This window comes from Podarcis raffonei, chromosome 6, assembly GCF_027172205.1.
Source record: "Podarcis raffonei isolate rPodRaf1 chromosome 6, rPodRaf1.pri, whole genome shotgun sequence".
NCBI classification, from domain to species: Eukaryota; Metazoa; Chordata; class Lepidosauria; order Squamata; family Lacertidae; genus Podarcis; species Podarcis raffonei.
This window is the reverse complement of record NC_070607.1, coordinates 63230413-63252300: the sequence shown is the minus strand read 5'-3', so window position 1 is coordinate 63252300 and position 21888 is coordinate 63230413. Positions and strand designations below refer to the sequence as shown.

Below are 21888 nucleotides of genomic sequence, written 5' to 3'. Positions count from 1 at the left end.
TTGGCCTGGTTATTTTGCAGGTCAGACTATTTGCTGTCTCCTCATTGAACCACCAACCAAACAAAAAATATCCTTGCTTGCTGTCTCCTCATTGAACCACCAACCAACAAAAAATATCCTTGCTTGCTGCTTGGTTGTCTGCAGAATATGTCATGTCCCGCCCAGGTAATATGCCTTGTGCTCTTGATTATACACTGAATGAAAAACAAGGCTGCCTCTTTTGTCTCTCTGTGGGTTGAGCCTGCCCCATTGGAAGCTAACATTACATCCACTTCCCAGTTGGAAGGAAGCATTGACATTTTGTCTGAATCGTCAAATTGCTGCTACAGCCTGACCGTTTGAAAACAACCACCAAGAGCTTGCTTTTCCTTTCCTCTGAAAGCCAAATAAAACATAGCGTACTATTGTAGGATTAAGCAGACCTTGAGCCTGGTCATTCATTCATTCAATAAATATACCGCCCTATACCTGGAGGTCTCAGGCCGGTTCACATCTAGCTCTGGGAATAAGATCTGGCTTTTGGAGGCCATTAATAAATATTAGCGAATCAAGGAAATTAATTTCTTTCAACTATATTTTTATAATAACCAAACTGACCTCCCACATTAAAAGATAGCTAGCATTTCTGAAGCAATTTATTCTTATGTCATTTATTCTTCAAATCTGTGCCACCCCAATCGCTGAGTGGTGCAAGATTCCAGGGGTTCCGGGTGCAGCTACCCAGGGTTCGTATTTCCTTTGGCAAATGAGGCACAACAGAATCTTTACAATATATGGTTTGTTTACACATATATACAACCTGAACCTATGATGGAGGGGTTCCCAGCATTACACTCCAAGAGGGTCTTGCTTCCTCCATAGCACAGCCTTGGATTCAAACAGAAATCAGCCGAAGCTCTCTGACCCTCTGCTCCAGCTTGCTGTCTTTTCCTGCCCTAGGACACATCTCTGCCACTGCAATCCTAAATTCAATCCTAAATTCTGACATTTACCTTAGGACATTTCCATTCACTCAAAAAGGATGACAATAAAATTATTATTATTATAATATTATTATTTATTATTATTGTTGTTGTTGTTGTTGTTGTTGTTGTTGTTGTTACTATTATTATGACGACAACAACAAAATTATTGGGAGGAGGTAGGAATATATTTTAAATGCCATTTTAAATGCATCATGGTGTGCCTGGTCCAAATCCGTGGTGTCTTTCCCCTATAATTAATATACCACTTAACATTGTAGCTTTGAAGTGGTCTACAATAAGGTTCAAAAGGTACAATTTTAAAAAACAGTTAAAGCTAAAATCAGAAAACTTACTTAAAGTAACCTGATGAAGTAAAAAGAAGTTTGCATGTGCATCTGCTTCGTCCATTGAAAAGAATGGACAAACCATTGTGGATGGGGTTTGTGTCTTGTGTGCACCACACATCTCACCACACAGGTAATAAATCACTGGAGTAGGTTGAGACAGGCATTCTCAACCACAAGCTCAGGCTTCTGATCAGTACCTAACAGTCACCGCCAAGCTCAACCAAAAAGTACATTTTTCTTTCCCTTGTTCACCTCGTTAAGCAGAACTCCCAATATACTTGCTATTTCTGGAGCACCTCTGGGCTTCATTTTCGGCTTACCCAATGCAGGAAAAGCCTAATAAAAGCATATAATGAATCTTTGCAGAAGGAGAGTTTCCGTGCCAGGCTCATCCAGAGCACCTTTCACCTTGTATCCCCACAGAAAATACCCTTTCCAACCTTTCATGTCTGCGATCTGTTCACACAGCATTTTATATTGTGGTATAATCCCAAGTGGCTTGGACTTAAACCTGAACTACATCTGGTTTATATCTAGAATCAGTTTTCTAGAGATAGTGATTTCCTTAAAAAGCCCCTGCTCCTCCACAAAAGCCAGAAAGCATTATTTAAGGCAGGGTAAAAATGTCAAAGCTATGTAACTCTATAGACAGAGACACATAAAACGAGGATACTATTAATATGGCTTATCAAAACATTATTTTATTTGTTGTGGGTGAGGAATAAACAAACATCCTTCATTACTCTTTCTTTTCTTTTTAATTAATAGCATTGATGAATATGGAAATAATTAGCAGAGATGATTCCCCTGTAGGCCCCCAATTCTAGGCATCAGTTAATTTGGCAAAGTTTTTATAACATGCTGCTCTTCGGATTGTTTTATTGACTTTGAATCTAGCCTTCTTTAAAAAATTATTAATTACACAATAGCTGTTTCCCTTCAAAGAAGAATGGGCTCTAGTGACCTAACAACCCTTTCAGCTCAGTAAAGGTGTTGGGTGAAATATTGACCATCAAAAAAATCAATCAACACATTTTCTGTGTGTGGCTTAAAAGCAGTTGCATATTGTAAGGACAAAGGCCCCAATCCTCCAGTGTTTCACTCTTGCATCTGCCATTCATTAACCACAATGAATCTCCTCCATAAGAAATCACCCCAGCAGGTGATTTGAGGATTGGACTATATGTGTGATACAGAGAAGGATGAATAACTCTCTCTGTATGTCAATGAAACCCCTTCACAATTGCATTTTGTGAAGGGGAATCACACATAGTGCAGGCCTGCAAAGTTCATCATAGGCTCTGGCCTTGAGATTGTGCCACAGTGCTGGCACACACATACCCCAACATCCATCCATGAAGAATGGAGGCCTATGAGGGAAAGCCAATATGCCCAGGGATTTCCCCTTCGTTTTGTAATGCCAATCATACAGGGCTCCAGAACAATTTGAATACAAATAGATATAAATCTATGCCACATTTGCCAACATCCCACTGACGAAAATCGGGACACATGTCTTTTGTTGCAAGTCAGAGGCACTGAAACATGCATGTCTTTTGCGCTCATTCACAAGCCAGCAGCAAGTACCAGCTCACCCCCCTCCAGGGGCGTATCAAGGGGGTGTGGCAGGTGCAGTCTGCCCTGGGTGTCACCACTGAGGGGGGTGACAAAATGGCAGGTGGCAGGCGTCTAAGGCGCCTGCAGGCTCCACACTGTCCACCCACTGCCTCTACCCCAGCTGTAGGGTGGCTGAGACCCCGCAGCATGCCATGACCCTATGGGTCCCTCCCTAAGGGTGCAGCGTGCCCCATCCTGTTCCTATGGGTGCAGCGCACCCCACCCCTATGGACAGTTCATCCCAGGTGCCTGAGAGGCTTCCTCCACCGCTGCCTCCCTCCCCAAGCTCAGCAACAGCAGCAGCACTGGAAGGGAGAAATGGGACATTCCGGGATCCAATCAGAAGCCGGGATGTCTTCTGTAATTCTAGGATGTCCCAGGAAAATTGGGACAGTTGAGGGGTATCTTACACAGGTAAGCTTTTTCTTGAAGATATATATACCTAATGTGTGAAGTTCAACAATGGAGCTAGCAGCACTAGAGATGCAGTCATGCAACTCCATTCTAGGTGATATTTTCCTCTACACAGTACACACATAAAGGGGGTTTTATGCTCGTAATTTTTGTTGTTTTCCATAAATATGATGAGGGATTAAAGGATGCTCCAGCTCTCATGTGCTATATGCCAATCATAACCTACCACAGAGGAAGTCAATTGAGTTTGAGAAGTCATTTCTGACACCCTATGTAAGAAAGGAGAATTACAATTCATTCAGCGATTCTTAAGTTAAAACACCAGAGTAGAAAATGCAGACAGCAACAAGCATTTCCCCCCTTTCTCAGTAGGAGTTTGTCTGGCAGAAACTTAATAGGATGGTGCTTAAGAGGAATGGGCTATCAATTACACCAAGGAAGGAAGCATTACAGGCTTAATCTGAGGTATTGTCAGGAGAAGCTGGGATAAGAGAAATTTACATTCCAGAGGAGTGATTGACTTAGCTAATACCTGGCTAGAGACAGAGTAGAAGAAAACAAAGAAATGCTTTTACTGAATGAAAGCATGGTGCCTCGTTTGTTGAGAGAAATCTGATCTTGAAGGACAGAACTTGCAAATGTCCATACAAGTCCCAGCTTAACATCCTGATTCTTTGCAGAGCATACCTGGACACATTCATTTCAATAGGTGGAATCCAGACTAAGTTACAGAGCAACTCAATGCCTCAATCCAGAGTGGTTTTGTATGCGTGAGAACTCCACTGGTCAGGAGTGCTCCAAAGCTCCTCAGAGCTACCACCAACAGTACATCACTAGTGGTCATAGTCAGGGGAAGCCCCTGAAATGGGCTGTTGGTACCCCTTGTGTTCCCTTATGTCATGGACCAGGAGTCAGCTTTGCCTGCTGAACAGCAGCCTGAAGGGGGAGAAGGCAGAGTGACTCTACCTGCAGCTGATCAGCCTTCAAGGACACAGGAGAGAATGCATGGATGAGAACCAGCTGGCTTCAGCCTTCTTAAGCAGAGCTTCAAGAAGTAGTCACAAGCAGGAAACAGTGCTTGTAGTTCCTTGCCCTGCCTTCCTGCTTATCTTGACCCTTGGTCATCAGATTCCCTGACCCCTGGACCATCTGACCACGTGAATGGCTCTTTGCACAACCCTAGGACTGGACCTGACTTTGGATGCTGACTCTGCCTCCAGGCAAGTACACCTCAGATGCTCTTCTGGTTGGCTGGTCTCCCACTCCACTGAGCCCTGCATGTTGTTGCTCAGCAACGAGACTAGAATACCTTGCCTCCTCTTCTGCAGTCTTGTGCTGCATCTCCCTCCTTGCACTATTTATTCTGTTATCAGGTTGGGTACTGCTTTCCTTTTGGGTGAAGACAAAGGCAAAGCAGGCGTTGAGCAGTTCCGTCTTCTCTCTTGGACACAAAACATTGGTCATTTCCATTTGGCTTTGCTCCCATGGTGTAATTAGAAGCATTATATATTGATTTTGTTAGGTGTGGTTTTGTTCAGAACATTAGCATGGGGAGCATTAATGAATGTTGTGATTTAGCAGATGTTTGTCTTTAATCACTTAGTTTCTTCCTGCAGTCAAACTCTCATGGCTGTCTAACTTCCCTGTTAAGAAAAAAATGTGCTGATAGAAGTTATGTGTTTGATCCTGTTTTGGGGCGCAGGGTGAGTGTGTGTCTGTTTGAACGATGCAGCAAGTAAAAGTTCAGTGTCAATTGATTTGAAGATTACAGTGATTGACCAGCATCAGTTGTTGTTGACAATTATATTTCCCCAAAATTCTGTGGCAACAGTAGCAGCTTCTCTGTTTGTTGTCAAATAAAACTGTGTATGCTGCTCCATTAAATTGTTGTCTTCTGCACACAGCCTCATACCTTATTTTTGCAGTGCTGCATGCTGTTTCATTAATGTTATCATGACGTCAGCACAGGGTAAACCATATTATAGCACTTAAGTCACTCCTCAGAAAGCAATTATATTCTTCTTAACTGAAGGAGGTAAACATAATTGGTGATACCCAACTAAGGCTGTAATCCGAACCCCACTGAATTCAATAGGGTTTCCTTCTGAGTAGACATGGCATTGTGCTGTAAATTACAGAGTAGACCTACTGAAATTAATGAACTTATTTAAATCTAATTATTTCATTGGGGCTTCTCTGAGTATGACTAATGTTGGATATTATTCCAAATGTACAGGAAGATATGACAAAGGGGACATAGATGCAGCCGTCTGTTTGCTCTAGAGGACCAGGTTTGTTTGGGTTTTTTCATATTATAGGAGTAACATGTTTTTCATTGTCCCATAATTCCACCCAGCTACTACAGCCATGAAGCAAGCAAGCAGCATGTGGGTATCTGAGATTTTTACCTGCCATCACCAAAAGCTGATGGTGTTGTCTGATGCAGGCCACTGGCACAACTACTGTATCTTATGAGCAATGCTGGCCTGAATCAGGGCTGTGTTTTGTGCCATCTTTGCTTACTAACCATGTGGAAACAAGGCAGTGGACAGGAAGCAAGCTTTTGGGTGTGTTTAGCCACTACTAAACCACTACCAATCTTGATGTGATGTGGCAAGCAAAAGCACATCATGGGGGAGTGGGGGAGTCTTGTAGCAGCCCCAGTTTCATTCGATCATTATGGGTTCATTATGGATCACATGATGGTAATAAAAGTAAGAAGGGTATTTCATATAGTATCTCTTATAGTGTGTGCCAGATTATGATGTCAGCAGTTAAGTTAGAAAAATAATGACAAATGTGACCAAACCATGAAATTACTATTTATTGCTTACGGGGAATAGGTTGTCTGCTTCAATAACTAGGGTAGGTATATGTTGCGTGGCCAAAGCATAGTTGCATTAAACATATTTAATGTTACAGCCAATGTACTCCAAAGGCTGAACTTTCAGCTACCTGCTGTAATGGGAGCATTCAGAAAGGAATACCAAATCACTGGAACAAGGACACGACTCATTGGCAACTCTATCTTTCAGCTACAATGTAAGACAAATGAGGTCCTGTTAAAGCACCTGATAAGAAAAGATGTTCCTTTATTAAAAAGTAACAGTTCATTCTTTACGTTTATTTTGAAATTTGCTGTAATTACTTAGCAATTGGAAAGCAATTTGCAGAGAGTTGTTTATTGTTCAGCATCTGTAGTGATTTTATTTTATTTATTTATTATATTAAAACACAAACAAACGAACCCAACCACCACCGCTGGGGAAGATGAGACATACAGCAGGAATTATGGCATTTAAATGTCTGCAGAATAGAAATTCCAACAAGACTGAAATGAGCCATAAGGCAATTCTGCTTTTGTTGCTGATGTTCATTACTTAAACACTGTGTGCTGTATAAGTGCACATTTGTTTGTTCAGGAGCATATCCAGCATAACCTTGATTTAGTGCACTTATATTGATGCAACATTGGTTTTAGGAGACATACAGATAAACTGAAATTCAAGTCCTTCCAGAACTTGATTTAATATATGAGAACCTGTGGTTTCACAATATTGGGCCGTTATCTGCATATTCCGTAAGGTTGGTAGTCTTTTCCCTACGGTATCCTGTACATCCCCCCTGTATCCATTAATTCCACTTTTACAGGGAAAAGGAACAAACCATCAAGTACGATTCTCAAATCAGGACACTCCAGCCAGTGGATGAATTTATGAAATCTGGTATGCCTCACTATTGGGTAATGGCTTTTTACTACCAGCCTCAATAAATCTAGAATTGTGGGAAAGCTTCTAAATCAGAAGGTGAAAAAAATACTACTTCTCATAAAAAAAGCAACAAGCATTGCTGGTTTGCAGGATAAAATTAATTATAAAGCAGTTTTTACACAGGTAAAATACTATAGGTACGATTTTTAAAAAATACCTGGAAGAATGTCTAGTCTAAACATGCAACTAATGACAAATTTTATTCAGAGATAAGTAGGATGTGTGACCTTTTCGGGGAGAAAATGCCATTCTTCAGCCCTTCAGCTTGCCGTAGGAATCTTGTGTGGGTGACCTTAGGGAAAACAGCTTAACTTCATTTTAATGAATCTATAAAACACTCGGAAGGTGCTTCTAGCACTAGGTAAATGCCAACATATATTTTAAAACTGAGAAAGTTACGGCCAAGACAAATAAAGATAATCTAAGTTGTTGCATTTGTTTTGGATTTAGGTGGAAATGCAAAGCTATGTTTTATTAATAGGCATGGCAATTATTTGTTTACTTTGTCTGACACTTTACTGTTGCATTGCGTGGGAACAGTTCATGATCACATGGGAACACCTTAAGATAACTTGAGGGCTTGCTCTGGGTCCAGTGCTCAAACGGTAGCATGATACCCCGTTCTTTTATTTGAGAAGGCCCCCTTAGTTACTGATTTAGAAGGCTACAGAGGGGCGTGACTTGGCTCAAATTGAAAACCCCTTTCAATTTGGATTTCATTAAGCCCACCCCTTTATTCCTCAAACATGAAGTACTGTGAGCCAATTCCTCTGACACACATCTGAAGTGATCCCTTGCAAAACTAAGGAACAAGGGAATATGCCTTATAGTTAGCAAAACCACCGATCCCTCCATTTATTTATTTATTTATTTATTTATTTATTTATTTATTTATATTAAATTGATGTACAATGGTACCTTGGGTTACATACGCTTCAGGTTACAGACTCCGCTAACCCAGAAATATTACCTCAGGTTAAGAACTTTGCTTCAGGATGAGAACAGAAATCGTGCAGCGGTGGCGCAGCAGCAGCAGGAGACCCCATTGGCTAAAGTGGTGCTTCAAGTTAAGAACAGTTTCAGGTTAAGAACAGACCTCCAGAAAGAATTAAGTTCTTAACCCGAGAGACCACTGTACCTCCCTTCATTCGAAGGTCACAGGGCAGTTTGCAGCATAAAAATACAAAATGAAAACACAAAACAAAAAGCAAGCAGACAACAACAAAAGTATTGTTAAGTATTGTCCAGACCAGGCATAGGCAAACTCGGCCCTCCAGATGTTTTGGGACTACAACTCCCATCATCCCTAACTAACAGGGATGATGGGAATTGTAGTCTCAAAACATCTGGAGGGCTGAGTTTGCCTATGCCTGGTCTAGACTGATTGGCAGTGGTTTTCCATGGTTTCAGACAGGTTACTCCTAGCCGTACCTAGAGATGCTGGGTATTGAAGACCTCCTCCATGCAAAGCACATACACAGAATCGAGAAACAGAATTGTAGAGTTGGAAGTGACCACGGGGGTCATCTAGTCCAATTTGAGCAGGGGCAAGAAGACGTGCATCCCAGTTTTGGGACTCAGGATGTTGGATGGTATGAAACTGGAGACCTGAACGGGGCTTGGGGCTTGGCAACTTAGAGGCTACTGCCTCCCCACCAGTCTGCTCTCAGCTAGCCCCGGCCTGCCTGTTTACTTGCTTAAAACCAGCCCAGGGAGTGACGCTGGTTGTCAACCTCCTCCTCATTAAACTCAGTGGTGACCTAGCAGAAGTCAGCAGGGAGTAGAATGGGGGCAAAAGCAGGACAAATTGGCTCTGCCTGTCACTGCCTCTGCTGTTGGTCTCCCTGCCTTCCGCCCTACTGTTCCCAATGGGCATCAGCTGCCACTGTTGCCACCTTGAGTTCTATGCTGCAAGAGGAGATAAATTAACGGAAGGTTAGATTCTGCTGAAGAAAACCTCTCTATATCATCAAGGCACCACAAGGTAAGCTTTTAAGTAGCAGCTTCTGTTGGCTGGATTCCCCCTAAATCTCTTGTGTATCAAGAGCAACAATTTACGCTGTGGCAAGCATGAAACTCTCCCATCTCAAAAAATGGTCACGCTGACACTGTTCCTGCATTAGGAACTTGCCTTTGACAAACAAAAAGATCTATTTTGCCTCTCGCTCTCACTTAAAAGGTTTCGTCTGCTTGTTCCACGGCTGTTATTGCACATCCATGGTTTGTTTGCACATCTCTCTAATTAAGTAGCAGAGACTGGGGCCTCAATTCAGAAATGTAAATTAAATAGAAATCTTTCTGAGCGACTGCATTTAATCCTCAATTTTGCTCCGGCAAATTGCTATGGTCAAGTTACCCTCTCATAGGAATGGTATCATATTGTGAATACATGGCTAGTTGAGCATTTTTGAACAGTAAATGACTGGTTCTTTTTGCTTATATTTCTCTCCAACTGGCATTGGGTATTCTGAACTTGTGGGGAAAACAGGAAATGGATGTGACTCATACTATTCCCCCCTACACTCTTTTGTCGGGTCTAAAAAGCAGGCTTGCTCATCTTCTGTCTAGGGAAGGGCCACAGCTCAGCTTTGTATGCAGAAGGTTCCAGGTTGAATTCACAAAATCCTTTCTGCCTTTTTTTGGTGAATTTACTGGTTTTGGCAGACAGGTGGATAAGATCTCTTGATCTCTTGATTGGCGGGAATCCCCAGGGTCGATATGCATTCAAGACCCCTGTCCAATGTATCTCCGTTTAAAAAAAAAAGTTTCCTGGAGCTGTTCAAATGGCTTAACAATGAAATCCTATAGAGTACATATATTCTCAAAAGTAAGCCCCACTGAGTTCAGTGAGACTTACTCCTGAGTAAGAGAGACTAGGATTGCATCTTAACTTGTCCTTTGAATACTGTGTAATTAAAACATTGTGGAGGCTAATTTAGAGATTGGAACATAATTATCCTCCAGAATTTGAACTGTATTTAACAATATAGTTCCTACTGAAAGAACAAAAATAAAAAACAAAAAGCATGCATATTTTAAGATAAAATGCATTTTAAAATGTGTGTATTGTGATAGTATACATTTATATACATTACCACACAATTTTTAATTTAAAAAATGAGCATTAACGTGGAAATGAGATGGAATGGACGTATAATTCAACACATGTTAAATTGGCGTGGACTGGAAATAAAATGATCCATCCATCCCTAGGCTCAAGAGCCCTGGTTTCAAAAGCAATGAGCATTCCCACAAAATGGGGCACTTTGTCTCCCTGTGAAAACAGATATTAGCCCAGCACAATGAAAAAGGAACAGATTTCTATTGAAGAGAAAAAACAATAACAAACACAATTTTATTGAAAAGCTCGCAATGCATTATACATTTATAGCACCCAGTCCGGTCAATAGAAACATAGGCAGGCAATCCATCCTTCTCCTCCTGCCCATCCCCCATCCCCCTGGGCAACAAACAGACCTGAAATTCTGTTGGGGGTCAGGCTTAGATGTATATGGCAGAAGTGAAAATATATCTCTCTCTGCTTAAAAAAAATAAGCTAATGATTTTCTGTTGCCTTTATGAACATTCATCAGCAGTAATTTCATGTCCTCCTGGATTGGAGGGGATCCTTCAGTGTATTATTATTATTATTATTATTATTATTATTATTATTATTATTACATTTTGTACAGTAAAGGTAAAGGTAAAGGGACCCCTGACCATTAGGTCTAGTTGTGGCCAACTCTGGGGTTGCGGCGCTCATATCACTTTATTGGCCGAGGGAGCCGGCATACAGCTTCCGGGTCATGTGGCCAGCATGACTAAGCCGCTTCTGGCGAACCAAAGCAGCGCATGGAAATGCCATTTACCTTCCCGCCGGTGTGGTACCTATTTATCTACTTGCACTTTGACGTGCTTTTGACCTGCTAGGTTGGCAGGAACTGGGACCGAGCTGGGACCCCGTCGCAGGGATTTGAACTTCCGACCTTCTGATCGGCAAACCCTAGGCTCTGTGGTTTAACCCACAGCGCCACCCATGTCCCCACCCTTCCAAAATAGTAGACAACGCCAAAATGCAATTATTCTTCAAAATTCACACTTAATCTGAATTTTGCAGTGCAGTTCTCCAGCCAAGTAGTGTGTACACTAATGGATATACTAGGGTAAAGTGTGCAAGAGAATGCATATATCAGTGAACAAAAACACACAAGACTACATTAATTTATGGAACCTTGATTTGCAAAAATGTTTAGAGTAGGGAAAATTGATTACGAAATTATATACGGGCAATTCTTTATCTACACAGGGGATTCATTCTGAGGTGCCACACGTGTCATTTCCCACCCATCCTGTTCCACCCCTGCCATGTCCTTTTGCGGTGCTGAAAATGGTACATGTGTCAGTGGTTGTGTGAGTGCTAGTCACATGCAAGTGGGAAGGTGCCTGTGTACTGTACTAGGGGAAGTATTCACTAAAATGCTGGTGAATTTTCATGTGGACTTTAAAGAAAAATGTAAGAAACCTAGATAACTGAATTTAAGCATGGAAAATTTATATACTGAGAAAAACTGAAGTGAACAGATTTTCTCAAACAACATTTTCACTTTCTTTGGGCTCCTCTCTGTCTAAGTATAAGATTCAAGACAGTGAGCAGTGGGAGGGGGGACAAATGGGAAATAGCATGTGACCTTAGTGTAGTTTGTGTCTTAACAGCAGCAAACTCATTCCCCATTGAATATGAACCTTCCCATCTTTCTCCCAGAGAAGCAATTTCTTTAATAGTTCTATTATAATAATAGGTCTTCTGTAACATAGCCTGATCACACAACTTTTTTTATACTACATCTCTCAACCAAATTGTGTCCCTCTACCCGTTTTATGACATCGGAATGATAAAACGGTGGACATTATAGATAACAAACGACTGAGCACAGATGTGTAAAGGCATGTGTGGTGGAAAAATTAAAGTACTTAATCTTCAAGCCAATAACCGAAGGGAAGAGGAATATTAAGAAGTAACAGGAATGGAGGGCGAAGGGGAGCTGTGATGAGAAAAGCCAGGCAAGTCTGTTGTTCAAGATGCAAGCAGTAAAGGTTGGAGAAAGATGGAAATTTGAAGTGTAGCAGAAGTCATTTGAAGAACACATATCCTCAGCCTTGTGAATTGTCTTGCAGTGTTTCAGATGTGTGTTTCATCTATCTTTACCATGCTTCAGAGTGTATGACTTCACTCCCGAGTTGAAAGGTAGCATTGTACCAGTTTTTGCTTCCCTACTTGTTCTTGGTAATTGTGTAAATGTTTACGAAAGCTTATATTTAATGTGCGAGTCTATGTTCCATTTGCAGAAGCAGTTTGAACATTAGAGTCCCATCCATATGTTAACTTCTATTACATTTGGTTCTGCAGTTTAAACATATGGGTAAAACAGCAGGAGGTGTCCTGGATATGTTGGACTAGAGCTCTAAGGCAGAAAGAACAGCAGGAATCCACCTCAGGATCAGGGATCCTGGCATTCTCCAAGATTACCCAAGGGCCATTCTGAGAAAAGAGCAATTTGTGGACCATCTAGGTAGATGGTCCTAGATGGATTGGCCATGCCACCTGGGGCTGATGGGAATTGGAGTTCAGCAACATATGAAAGGCCACAGGTCCTTCTTCTCTAATCTAGAGCAATCTGGTGCCCTACAGCTGTTGTGGATTACAACTCCCATCATCCCCATCTAGCATAGCTAATGGTTAGGAATTTTGGATGGAGGGCAATACATCTGGAGAGCTCCAGATTGGCTCCCCCTGATCTAGAGGAAAGAGGACATCTAAAGGGGCTTAGACTCTTCAAGTGAAGAACTGAGTCTACAGCTATGTACCTCTGCCCACCATCCTCACATTTGCATAAGCTTGTAGAGTGAAGGCAGGTGATCTACATCGTGACTAGGAATCTAAGGCTTCATGGCATGGCATAGCCCCTCTAAGCTGTATTTTGCACCAGAATAGGCTAAAATACTCAGTACAGTGGTACCTCGAGTTACATACGCTTCAGGTTACAGACGCTTCAGGTTACAGACTCCGCTAACCCAGAAATAGTGCTTCAGGTTAAGAACTTTGCTTCAGGATGAGAACAGAAATCGTGCTCCGGCAGCGCGGCGGCAGCAGGAGGCCCCATTAGCTAAAGTTATGCTTCAGGTTAAGAACAGTTTCAGGTTAAGAACAGACCTCCAGAACGAATTAAGTACTTAACCCAAGGTACCACTGTATATTTGGATTGTGTGATGTGGGAGTGCTGAAACAGCATTCTTGATCATCAAAATAATCCTTGTTTTAACAAGCCCTAATTGGCTGGCTGAGTAATTCTTTTGTTAAAAAAAGAATCTATACACAATTTTACACAGTATACCAAACTAAGAAGACAGTAAAATGTATTCTACATTTTTAAACATGAACATGTTGGGACCGCAATGTTGTTGCATTATCAAGGTGGTTAAAAATGTGGCTCATAAGAAACAAATAAAGAAGCATAAAATAGGTGTTTTCGTGATACGCAGCTCTTGAAAACTGCGAAAGGAAGGAAAATTCTGCAAAGAGAAAATAGAAACATATGGTATAGTGTGGGAAGATGAGTAAGATAGGTCATGATGCTGCTACAATCAAAGTAAATGTAAACTTCAGTGTCCTGAAAGCCAGGCCAAATCACTGGGACAGAGTGAGGGAAGCATCAGTAAAGTACCAGAGTGAGACTGACAAAACAGTCCTAACTATAGGAAGCTGGAAGGTTTTATGCTACCTTAAATTAAGCTGGCACAAGTTACCCATATTCCAAATTCTGTTCAGGAGTGAGGCTATGCACATCTACTATTGATCGGGGTGGGGGGGCTTACTTCTCAGTAAATCTGCTTGAGGTTGGCAGCACAATCAGGAAATAGACACAAAACTGCAATTATGTTGGTGGGGGGGAGAAGGGTGAAGAGGTAACATTGACAGATTTGAATAGATTTTTGTGGATAGGATAGCTGAGATAGCTTGCCTTTTGTAACCAACACCCACAAATCCCTCAGTATTCTTCCTATTTGTTCCTTACACTTATTGTACTAGGTCCCCACCCCCACCCCCAGTCTTGAGGGCTTTTAAAATTTATTTTAATGTCAAAATTGTACGTATAATGTTAATTATAGTGGGTGAGCTAATGGAGCTATGTCAAGAAGCCCGTTAAATAAGTTCTATTGAGATGATTGCCATGAATTAGGGACAGGTAACAGCTGACCTGACATGCTGTGGGGACTTTTCAAGAGGATTTTACTGTGAAAGTCTGAAACACACAGGGAAAGCAGTATGCTTTCCGTCAGCAAAACAGTTGGGAAAGGGCTGTGACTCAGCAACAGAGCACAAGCTTTGCATGCAAAAGATATCAGGTTTAATCCCCAAAATCTCTCGGAAGGGCTCAGGAAAGTTCCTGTTTGAAACCTTGGCGAGCCATCGCTGTCAGTCAGTGCCCTAGACCACTGCTTCCCAGCTACGGTTTCTTCTTGATAATGTATTTGCTTTTAATGGTGGCAATATGCTTGAGACCAAAAAAGAATAAATTTTCCCCATCTGTTCACATTCTTTTAAATGCATTATTATTAAGCCTTGAAAGGAGCGAAGAATAGCAGCCAGACAGAAAAAGTGACCTGTTCAAGAACTGGGTTTTCAGCACTTGCCCTTAAGTCCAAAGAAAGAAGCAGAATGCGTGCTGAATCTGACCCGAGACTAAAGCTGACTAATATTACACTGAACATCAAAGAACTTTGTTTAACACAGCAGGCACATCCATCGCATGAAATATTCATATTGATTTTCAATTTCAGTTTCATAGAATTCAAGTTGTAATACAATGCCCTTTAAATAAAAGCAGCAATAAAAATACAATTAAAATCATATGGCATCTGGCAGCCACACTACAGGCAGACAGATTATTAGGTGGTCCACCATTTTTCAAGTGGTCCATATGGGGGGAAAGTTTGGGAACTACTGGCCTGGGGTAAAGAAGGAAACTGGTTGATTCCAGTTTATCTCTGATAAAGCATACATCTCAAGTACTGGACATTTTTTTAATACAACCAAACCACTGGCACAAGCTTGAGATGAAGTCGTCAACAACAACCTAGGAACAGACTCCATCTGAGGCACTCCTTGTGATCTCAAGGTAATAAGCGAACTTCTTAAGATTTCTCGAAGTAACAAGTAAGCAACACACCTTGAGGTAATTATCACTTTCCTGTATTCTCAGGCTATTCCTTTGCATATACACTGCTCTCCTTAAGAAACAGAAATTGGGTAATCTATATTTACATACTGAGCACAAGCACCAATGAATACCAAGAGCTGGCAAAATTAAATTGATAGAGCTTAGCTGCTGCAAGAAAAAAGAACCACTCTGTTTGGGGTTTACATGCAGTTCATTCATGGGAATGCCCTGATTATGGGCCAAAGGGGACCTGGCCTTTCTTGTCGCATCCTTGGGGACACAAACATAACTTGTGTTCTGTAAGCATAGGTCCATACACATCTGAAAATACAGGTCCGTATCACAAAGGGACAACTGATTATATTCCTGTATTCTTTCCCTTCCATTTCTGCTTGGCTTGTTTCTTGTGGCAGTGCTGGCTGCTGCTGCTGCTGCTGCTGCTGCTGCTGCTGCTGCTGCTGCGGATGATTTGAGTTGCACATTTTGACCACTGCGCATGAAAAATATTCCATTTCCAGACTTTTCTTGCAACTAGGGTTGAAGTGAAGGCCCAAGACAGGTGTTGATCATCATGTGAGCTGCGCACAGGTGGTCTGAAGCGAGCTACCACCATTCCTGTGGAGCCTCCTTTTATTGAGACAAATATGCAAGCCAGGCAAATACATTTTTGGGCTGTGACCTTTACACATCTTCCGTCCCGAGATCGTGGGGTGGTACAAAGCTATTTTGGCACCTGTTCCACAGCGTCATTTCCCCCTTGCATGACGAATGGAGACAAAAGGTCTCTAAGGAAAAAGGTTACAGACAGGACACTGCTGACTGCTGAGACTGCAAAAGGTCAGACACAGGGGACGATGTTCCGACAGCCGTGGCTTGTCTGAGGGGGCGTTTTCCCTGCACCCCAGGGTCACGTGTGCAGGCAGACTGTGGCTGCCTGCTGGTGGAAAGTGTGCTCCCTCCGGACCCCACTGTCCACTCGGCGATATCCCTACATAGGGTACCATGGTTCAGCTTCTTTTCTGTGATGGTTGCACTCTCAAAATCTTTTACTCGGTCAGTCAATGGGTGAGGGTCTGTGCTTTTTTTCTAAAAAAAATGTTTAGGGGTACTCGCATTTTGACTCAAGAAAATCACCATTTTATAGTTCAAATTGGGGAAAATAAATACAGTAAATGGACAAAAGTACAAAGATTCACAAAATGTTTAGGGGTGTGCGTAACCTTGCGTCCCCCCCCCAGGCAAAAAGCACTGGTGAGGGTTAAGCATTTCTAAATAAAGTCAGCCTCCCTTCTGCTTGCATCCGCTCCTTCCTCCTGGCCTGTGTTCAGAAAGTGGTGGTGGGGGATGAGTGTTCAGACCCCTGGCCCTCACTTGTGGGGTGCCTCAGGGTTCCATCCTCTCCCCCATGCTTTTTAACATATATATGAAGCCACTGGGAGAGATCATCAGGGGGTTTGGGCTGGGTGTCCATCAATATGCAGATGATACCCAGCTCTACCTCTCTTTCAAATCAGAACCAGTGAAGGCGGTGAACGTCCTGTGGGAGTGCCTGGAGGCGGTTGGAGGATGGATAGCGGCTAACAGATTGAGGTTGAATCCTGACAAGACAGAAGTACTGTTTTTGGGGGACAGGGGGCGGGCTGGTGTGGAGGACTCCCTGCTCCTGAATGGGGTAACTGTGCCCCTGAAGGACCAGGTGCATAGCCTGGGAGTCATTTTGGACTCACAGCTGTCTATGGAGGTGCAGGTCAGTTCAGTATCCAGGGCAGCTGTCTACCAGCTCCACCTGGTACGCAGGCTGAGACCCTACCTGCCTGCGGACTGTCTCGCCAGAGTGGTGCATGCTCTAGTTATCTCCCGCTTGGACTACTGCAATGCGCTCTACGTGGGGCTACCTTTGAAGGTGACCCGGAAACTACAACTAATCCAGAATGCGGCAGCTAGACTGGTGACTGGGGGCGGCCGCTGAGACCACATAACACCGGTCTTGAAAGATCTACATTGGCTCCCAGTACGTTTCCGAGCACAATTCAAAGTGTTGGTGTTGTCATTTAAAGCCCTAAACGGCCTCGGCCCAGTATACCTGAAGGAGCGTCTCCACCCCCATCATTCTGCCGGGACGCTGAGGTCCAGCGCTGAGGGCCTTCTGGCGGTTCCCTCATTACGAGAAGCAAAGCTACAGGGAACCAGGCAGAGGGCCTTCTCGGTAGTGGCGCCCGCCGTGTGGAACGCCCTCCCATCAGATGTCAAAGAGATAAACAACTACCTGACATTCAGAAGACATCTTAAGGCAGCCCTGTTCAGGGAAGTTTTTAACATGTGACATCTTAGTGTATTTTTGGTCTTTGTGGAAGCCGCCCAGAGTGGCTGGGGAAACCCAGCCAGATGGGCGGGGTACAAATAAATTATTATTGTTGTTGTTGTTGTTGTTGTTGTTGTTGTTGTTGTTGTTGTTATTATGTGTGCTTCTGGCTGCCACTGCAAATGCATTCAAGTACAGCTAGGAATCTCTCCTGTCTGAAATTCTGGAGAGCTGCTGCCAATCAGTGTAGATAGTACTGAGCTAGATGGACCAATGGTCTGACTCAGCTTCCCAAGTTTCTAGAATGCTCAGAATTGGAAACCCTCCCAGCCTCCCGATTCTGCAATTTAATCCACCATCCCTTAAGCACTGAAAGGACTGCATGACAAAACATACAATGTTTAGGTGTTGTTTTGCTTTACACTGTGTCAAAAAACAAACAAACCCCCAAACCTTTGAGGTCTCATATTTCTTTTACATTGAATTCATGAACAGTGCATAACTAAGTTAAAAACATAGTAGCATGGGAAGGCAAACTTCTTAGTGAAATGATGAAAAGCTGTGCAAGCCCTGAAGGACTCATAGTTTGCCTGGGAGAATTCAACAAGTTTAAAATGCAAGCAGCTAGCCCCCTGAGTAAATAGCATGGAAATGTGTGTGTACATTAAGCTAAAGAGCCAGGCTTTGGGTCAAGTAAATAACACAGTCAATGCATTAGCAAGAAAACGAATCCAGAATCTGCAGTGCCAAGAGACAAGGGAGGCTCTATCAAGAGGAAAGAACAGCACTGGTATGACTTTAAACCAAGGAAAATCTAATCTCAGAAAATGCTACATCATAATAATATAAAAAATCTGGCAGACAGGGTGTAGTGCCCCTATAGAATTCTGTTCTATTCTGGTCTGTAGATTGCTGTCATCGGAATGGCTCGCAAGCATCTCCAAGAATCTATTTTTCCCATATACCTCCTACATAGCCAGCCGAAAACGGTAAAATAATTCGTATAAAGATTCATTTTTCATCACTCAAGTGTGTGCGGCAAAAAAAAAGATATTAATAAAAACTTGTAGGTCATCTTTTTTTTAATGTCAAACACTATTTGCTCCGTCTTCCCCACAGGAATATTATTATCTACTTCATTTCTATGGTCACTTGAGAACACTTGAGATCTTTTAAAGCAACTGAGATTGGCACTTTAATGTATCACCATGACCTCATGTGTATATGTGTACTGCACACATAAAGTACACTGGGGAAAGGATTCATCCGCAGATACCTATTGAGATTATAGCTGCTTTTGTTTGCCTCTGTAGTCCTATGAGCAAAGGCAACAGAATAATATGAAAGAGGCTTGTATCAAACCAAGAGCTAGGGAGGTATCTGAAATTTTGAATCCAGTGAGATTCCCCCCCCCCCCCGAATAAGTGGTTTCAGGGATAAAACGGCTTCTCCCCTTTTCTTTAATGGGCTTCTGACTACATGCTAGAAGTTTAAATGATTATGCCAGATTGTTTGCATCTCTAATTAAAAGCTGGAATTTCAGTAGGCTGAAGACTATTTGTTAAAGCTTAGTGTATTTTAAAATTCGAACCTTCACAGCTCAAAGTAAGCACCACTGAGTTCAGCAGAGTTTCGTCTCTGGTAACTATTTATTTGATTTGATTTATTAAATTTGTATACTGTTCTTTATCCAAAGATCACAAGATACGAGAACACAAATTACATAACAAAACACAAAAACAAGCCAACAATCCCTGACCTCCCAGAGACACATTTAAAAGGCCATAGATGGTTTTATCAGCCCAAGGCCTAGTTATAGAGAAATGTTCTTGCTTGGTGCCTAAAGACATGTAGTGAAAGCGCCAGGCAAGCCTCCCTGGAGAGAGCATTCCACAAGTGAGCAGCCACCACAGAAAGGGCTCATTCTCGGGTTGCCACCCTCTGGGCCTCTCGTGGAAGAGGCACATGAAGAAGGATATTGGATGATGATTGCAGGGTCCAAGTCTATTAATATGGGCAGAGGCGGCTCTTGAGGTATTGTGCTCCTGAACCGTTTAAGCTTTATAAGTAAAAACCAGCACTTGGAATATGCATAGGATTGTAGTCATGCTGCTCCTAACAAGTTAGGCATTATGCTATGTTCTGTTGATCGGGGGGGGGGGGGGAGAGGTGAGATATGTATCAACACAGCTACCTGCATTTTTAAACGCTCCTTGGCTATAGGTTGTCTTAATGACCCCCCCCCACTCTTCCAAAATGCACCACTGTTCAGCTTCATTTAATACCAGATCTCATGCAAAAGAGGCACAGAATCAACTAACAACTTGTAGAGGAATCTTGCAGCCCAATATTTCTAAATCCCATCCCCTACTCCAAAACAAAATAGTTTTTCTGTCCTAGATTATAAGAAATTGGCTGGATCTTAGAAGTACTGCATTCTCGGAAGTGTTGGTAATTTAAGAAATTTCAGTCTGTTGGACTCTCATATAACCCATGCAGAGCTAGTAGGCACTTGAGATTCAATTTTTATAGGGATGCTCTGGAGAGATTTTTCACCCTCATCTAAATGGTTCATGTCAAGTTTCAGTAGATAGGCACCTGGGCCAAAAATTCAGCAACCCAACGTAAGCAGAAGAATTCCAATGAGACACAGATCCTTAAAAGTTAGGAGTGATCCAGAGTCAACGTGTATCTTGTTTTTAGACATTTATGTGAAGAAGAAGAAGAAGAAGAGTTTGGATTTGATATCCCACCTTTCACTCCCCTTCAGGAGTCTCAAAGCGGCTAACAATCTCCTTTCCCTTCCTCCCCCACAACAAACACTCTGTGAGGTGAGTGGGGCTGAGAGACTTCACAGAAGTGTGACTAGCCCAAGGTCACCCAGCAGCTGCATGTGGAGGAGCGGAGACGCGAACCCGGTTCCCCAGATTACGTGACTACCGCTCTTAACCACTACACCACACTGGCTCTCCACATGTGAGGCCTCTAAACCTCCTCATTCAAAGTGGAACAAAAATGTAGCAAGCATTACTTTATTTGTTTATCTGAAAGAGCGAAACTTTGGGGGTCATTAAAACATAGAGCAATATCTCATAAACAACAATCTGAAATTCAGCTTTGCATCAGATTTTCTAGGTACAATATATATCAGGCATAGGCAACCTCGACCCTCCAGGTGTTTTGGGACTACAATTCCCGTCATCCCTGACCACTGGTCCTGTTAGCTAAGGATCATGGGAGTTGTAGTCCCAAAGCATCTGGAGGGCCGAGGTTGCCTATGCCTGATATATATGGAAACATTCCTAGCTGCATTAGTGTGCTTGTCTGCAACAACTGTGAGCATATATTGTGTGAGCATACAGCCACAGAGATACTTGCATCCACCTAGCAGTTCGTTCTCAGAAAACCTGGAACACTTCAGCTTTGCACATAGCAAAAACAAGGTACACTCTACTTTCTCCGCAGTAAACGTTATCCTCTGCAGTAGTCACAGCATGCTCATCCTAATCCGTGCATGCATCCCGAGCTGGATAAAGAGCATATGCCTATTGTTCATTTGGTGCCAGAAACACTGAAATGCCATAAGAGAGAAATGTATTCATGCAGCCACAGGTCTTACGCAGATCTTGAAATCCTGGCAGACTTTGGAAGCCATCAAGTTTTCTAAAACTGTAATTTCAGTGTTTGAATTAAGACTGTAATTTCAATGTTTGAATTAAGACTCTGGTGCAATGGGATTGCCCTATTGAACCGGAGTTCCATGTTATATGCATTTGGGGTGCATTCTTAGCTGTGCATCGTGGGTAAATATCACCCAGCAGGGACTGATGTTCCATTTCAAGTAATTTGCTGGTACAGCCTGTGCTGTCCCTACTTCTGTGTGTATGCCATGGATACTTCAGCAAGAGATCATACAGGCCTCAGCTCGGAGCATATGTGCGTTGCAAGGATTCTATGCACTCACACAGTGCATCTGATCCCTGAAAACAGAAGCCCATGGAGATGTGCTCTTAATGTAAAAAAGCAGCAGGAAGCAAGGAGTCAACCCTCATAGCCTATCGATTTATGTCTCCTAGGCATGCTGATATGCAGTTATGCAGAACCAAAGGGTTTGGTTTTGAGATTTTTAAATCGAGTTGAGTTTTTAAATCTTCTCTTTGCATCATTTATCCCTCTTTCTGTAAATCGGCTCTTCTCTGAAAGATGAGGCCAGAATATTTGAAACAACAGAAAAAACAGCCAAGCTTCATTTAT

The 21888-nt window shown here is 42.5% G+C and overlaps 1 protein-coding gene across 5 annotated transcripts in view; it reads left to right on the top strand.

The window, feature by feature from the left end:
* Positions 1-21888, top strand: part of KCND3 (potassium voltage-gated channel subfamily D member 3) — a 264846-nt gene that overhangs the window by 97043 nt on the left and 145915 nt on the right. The gene's annotated exons all lie outside the window — the stretch shown is intronic.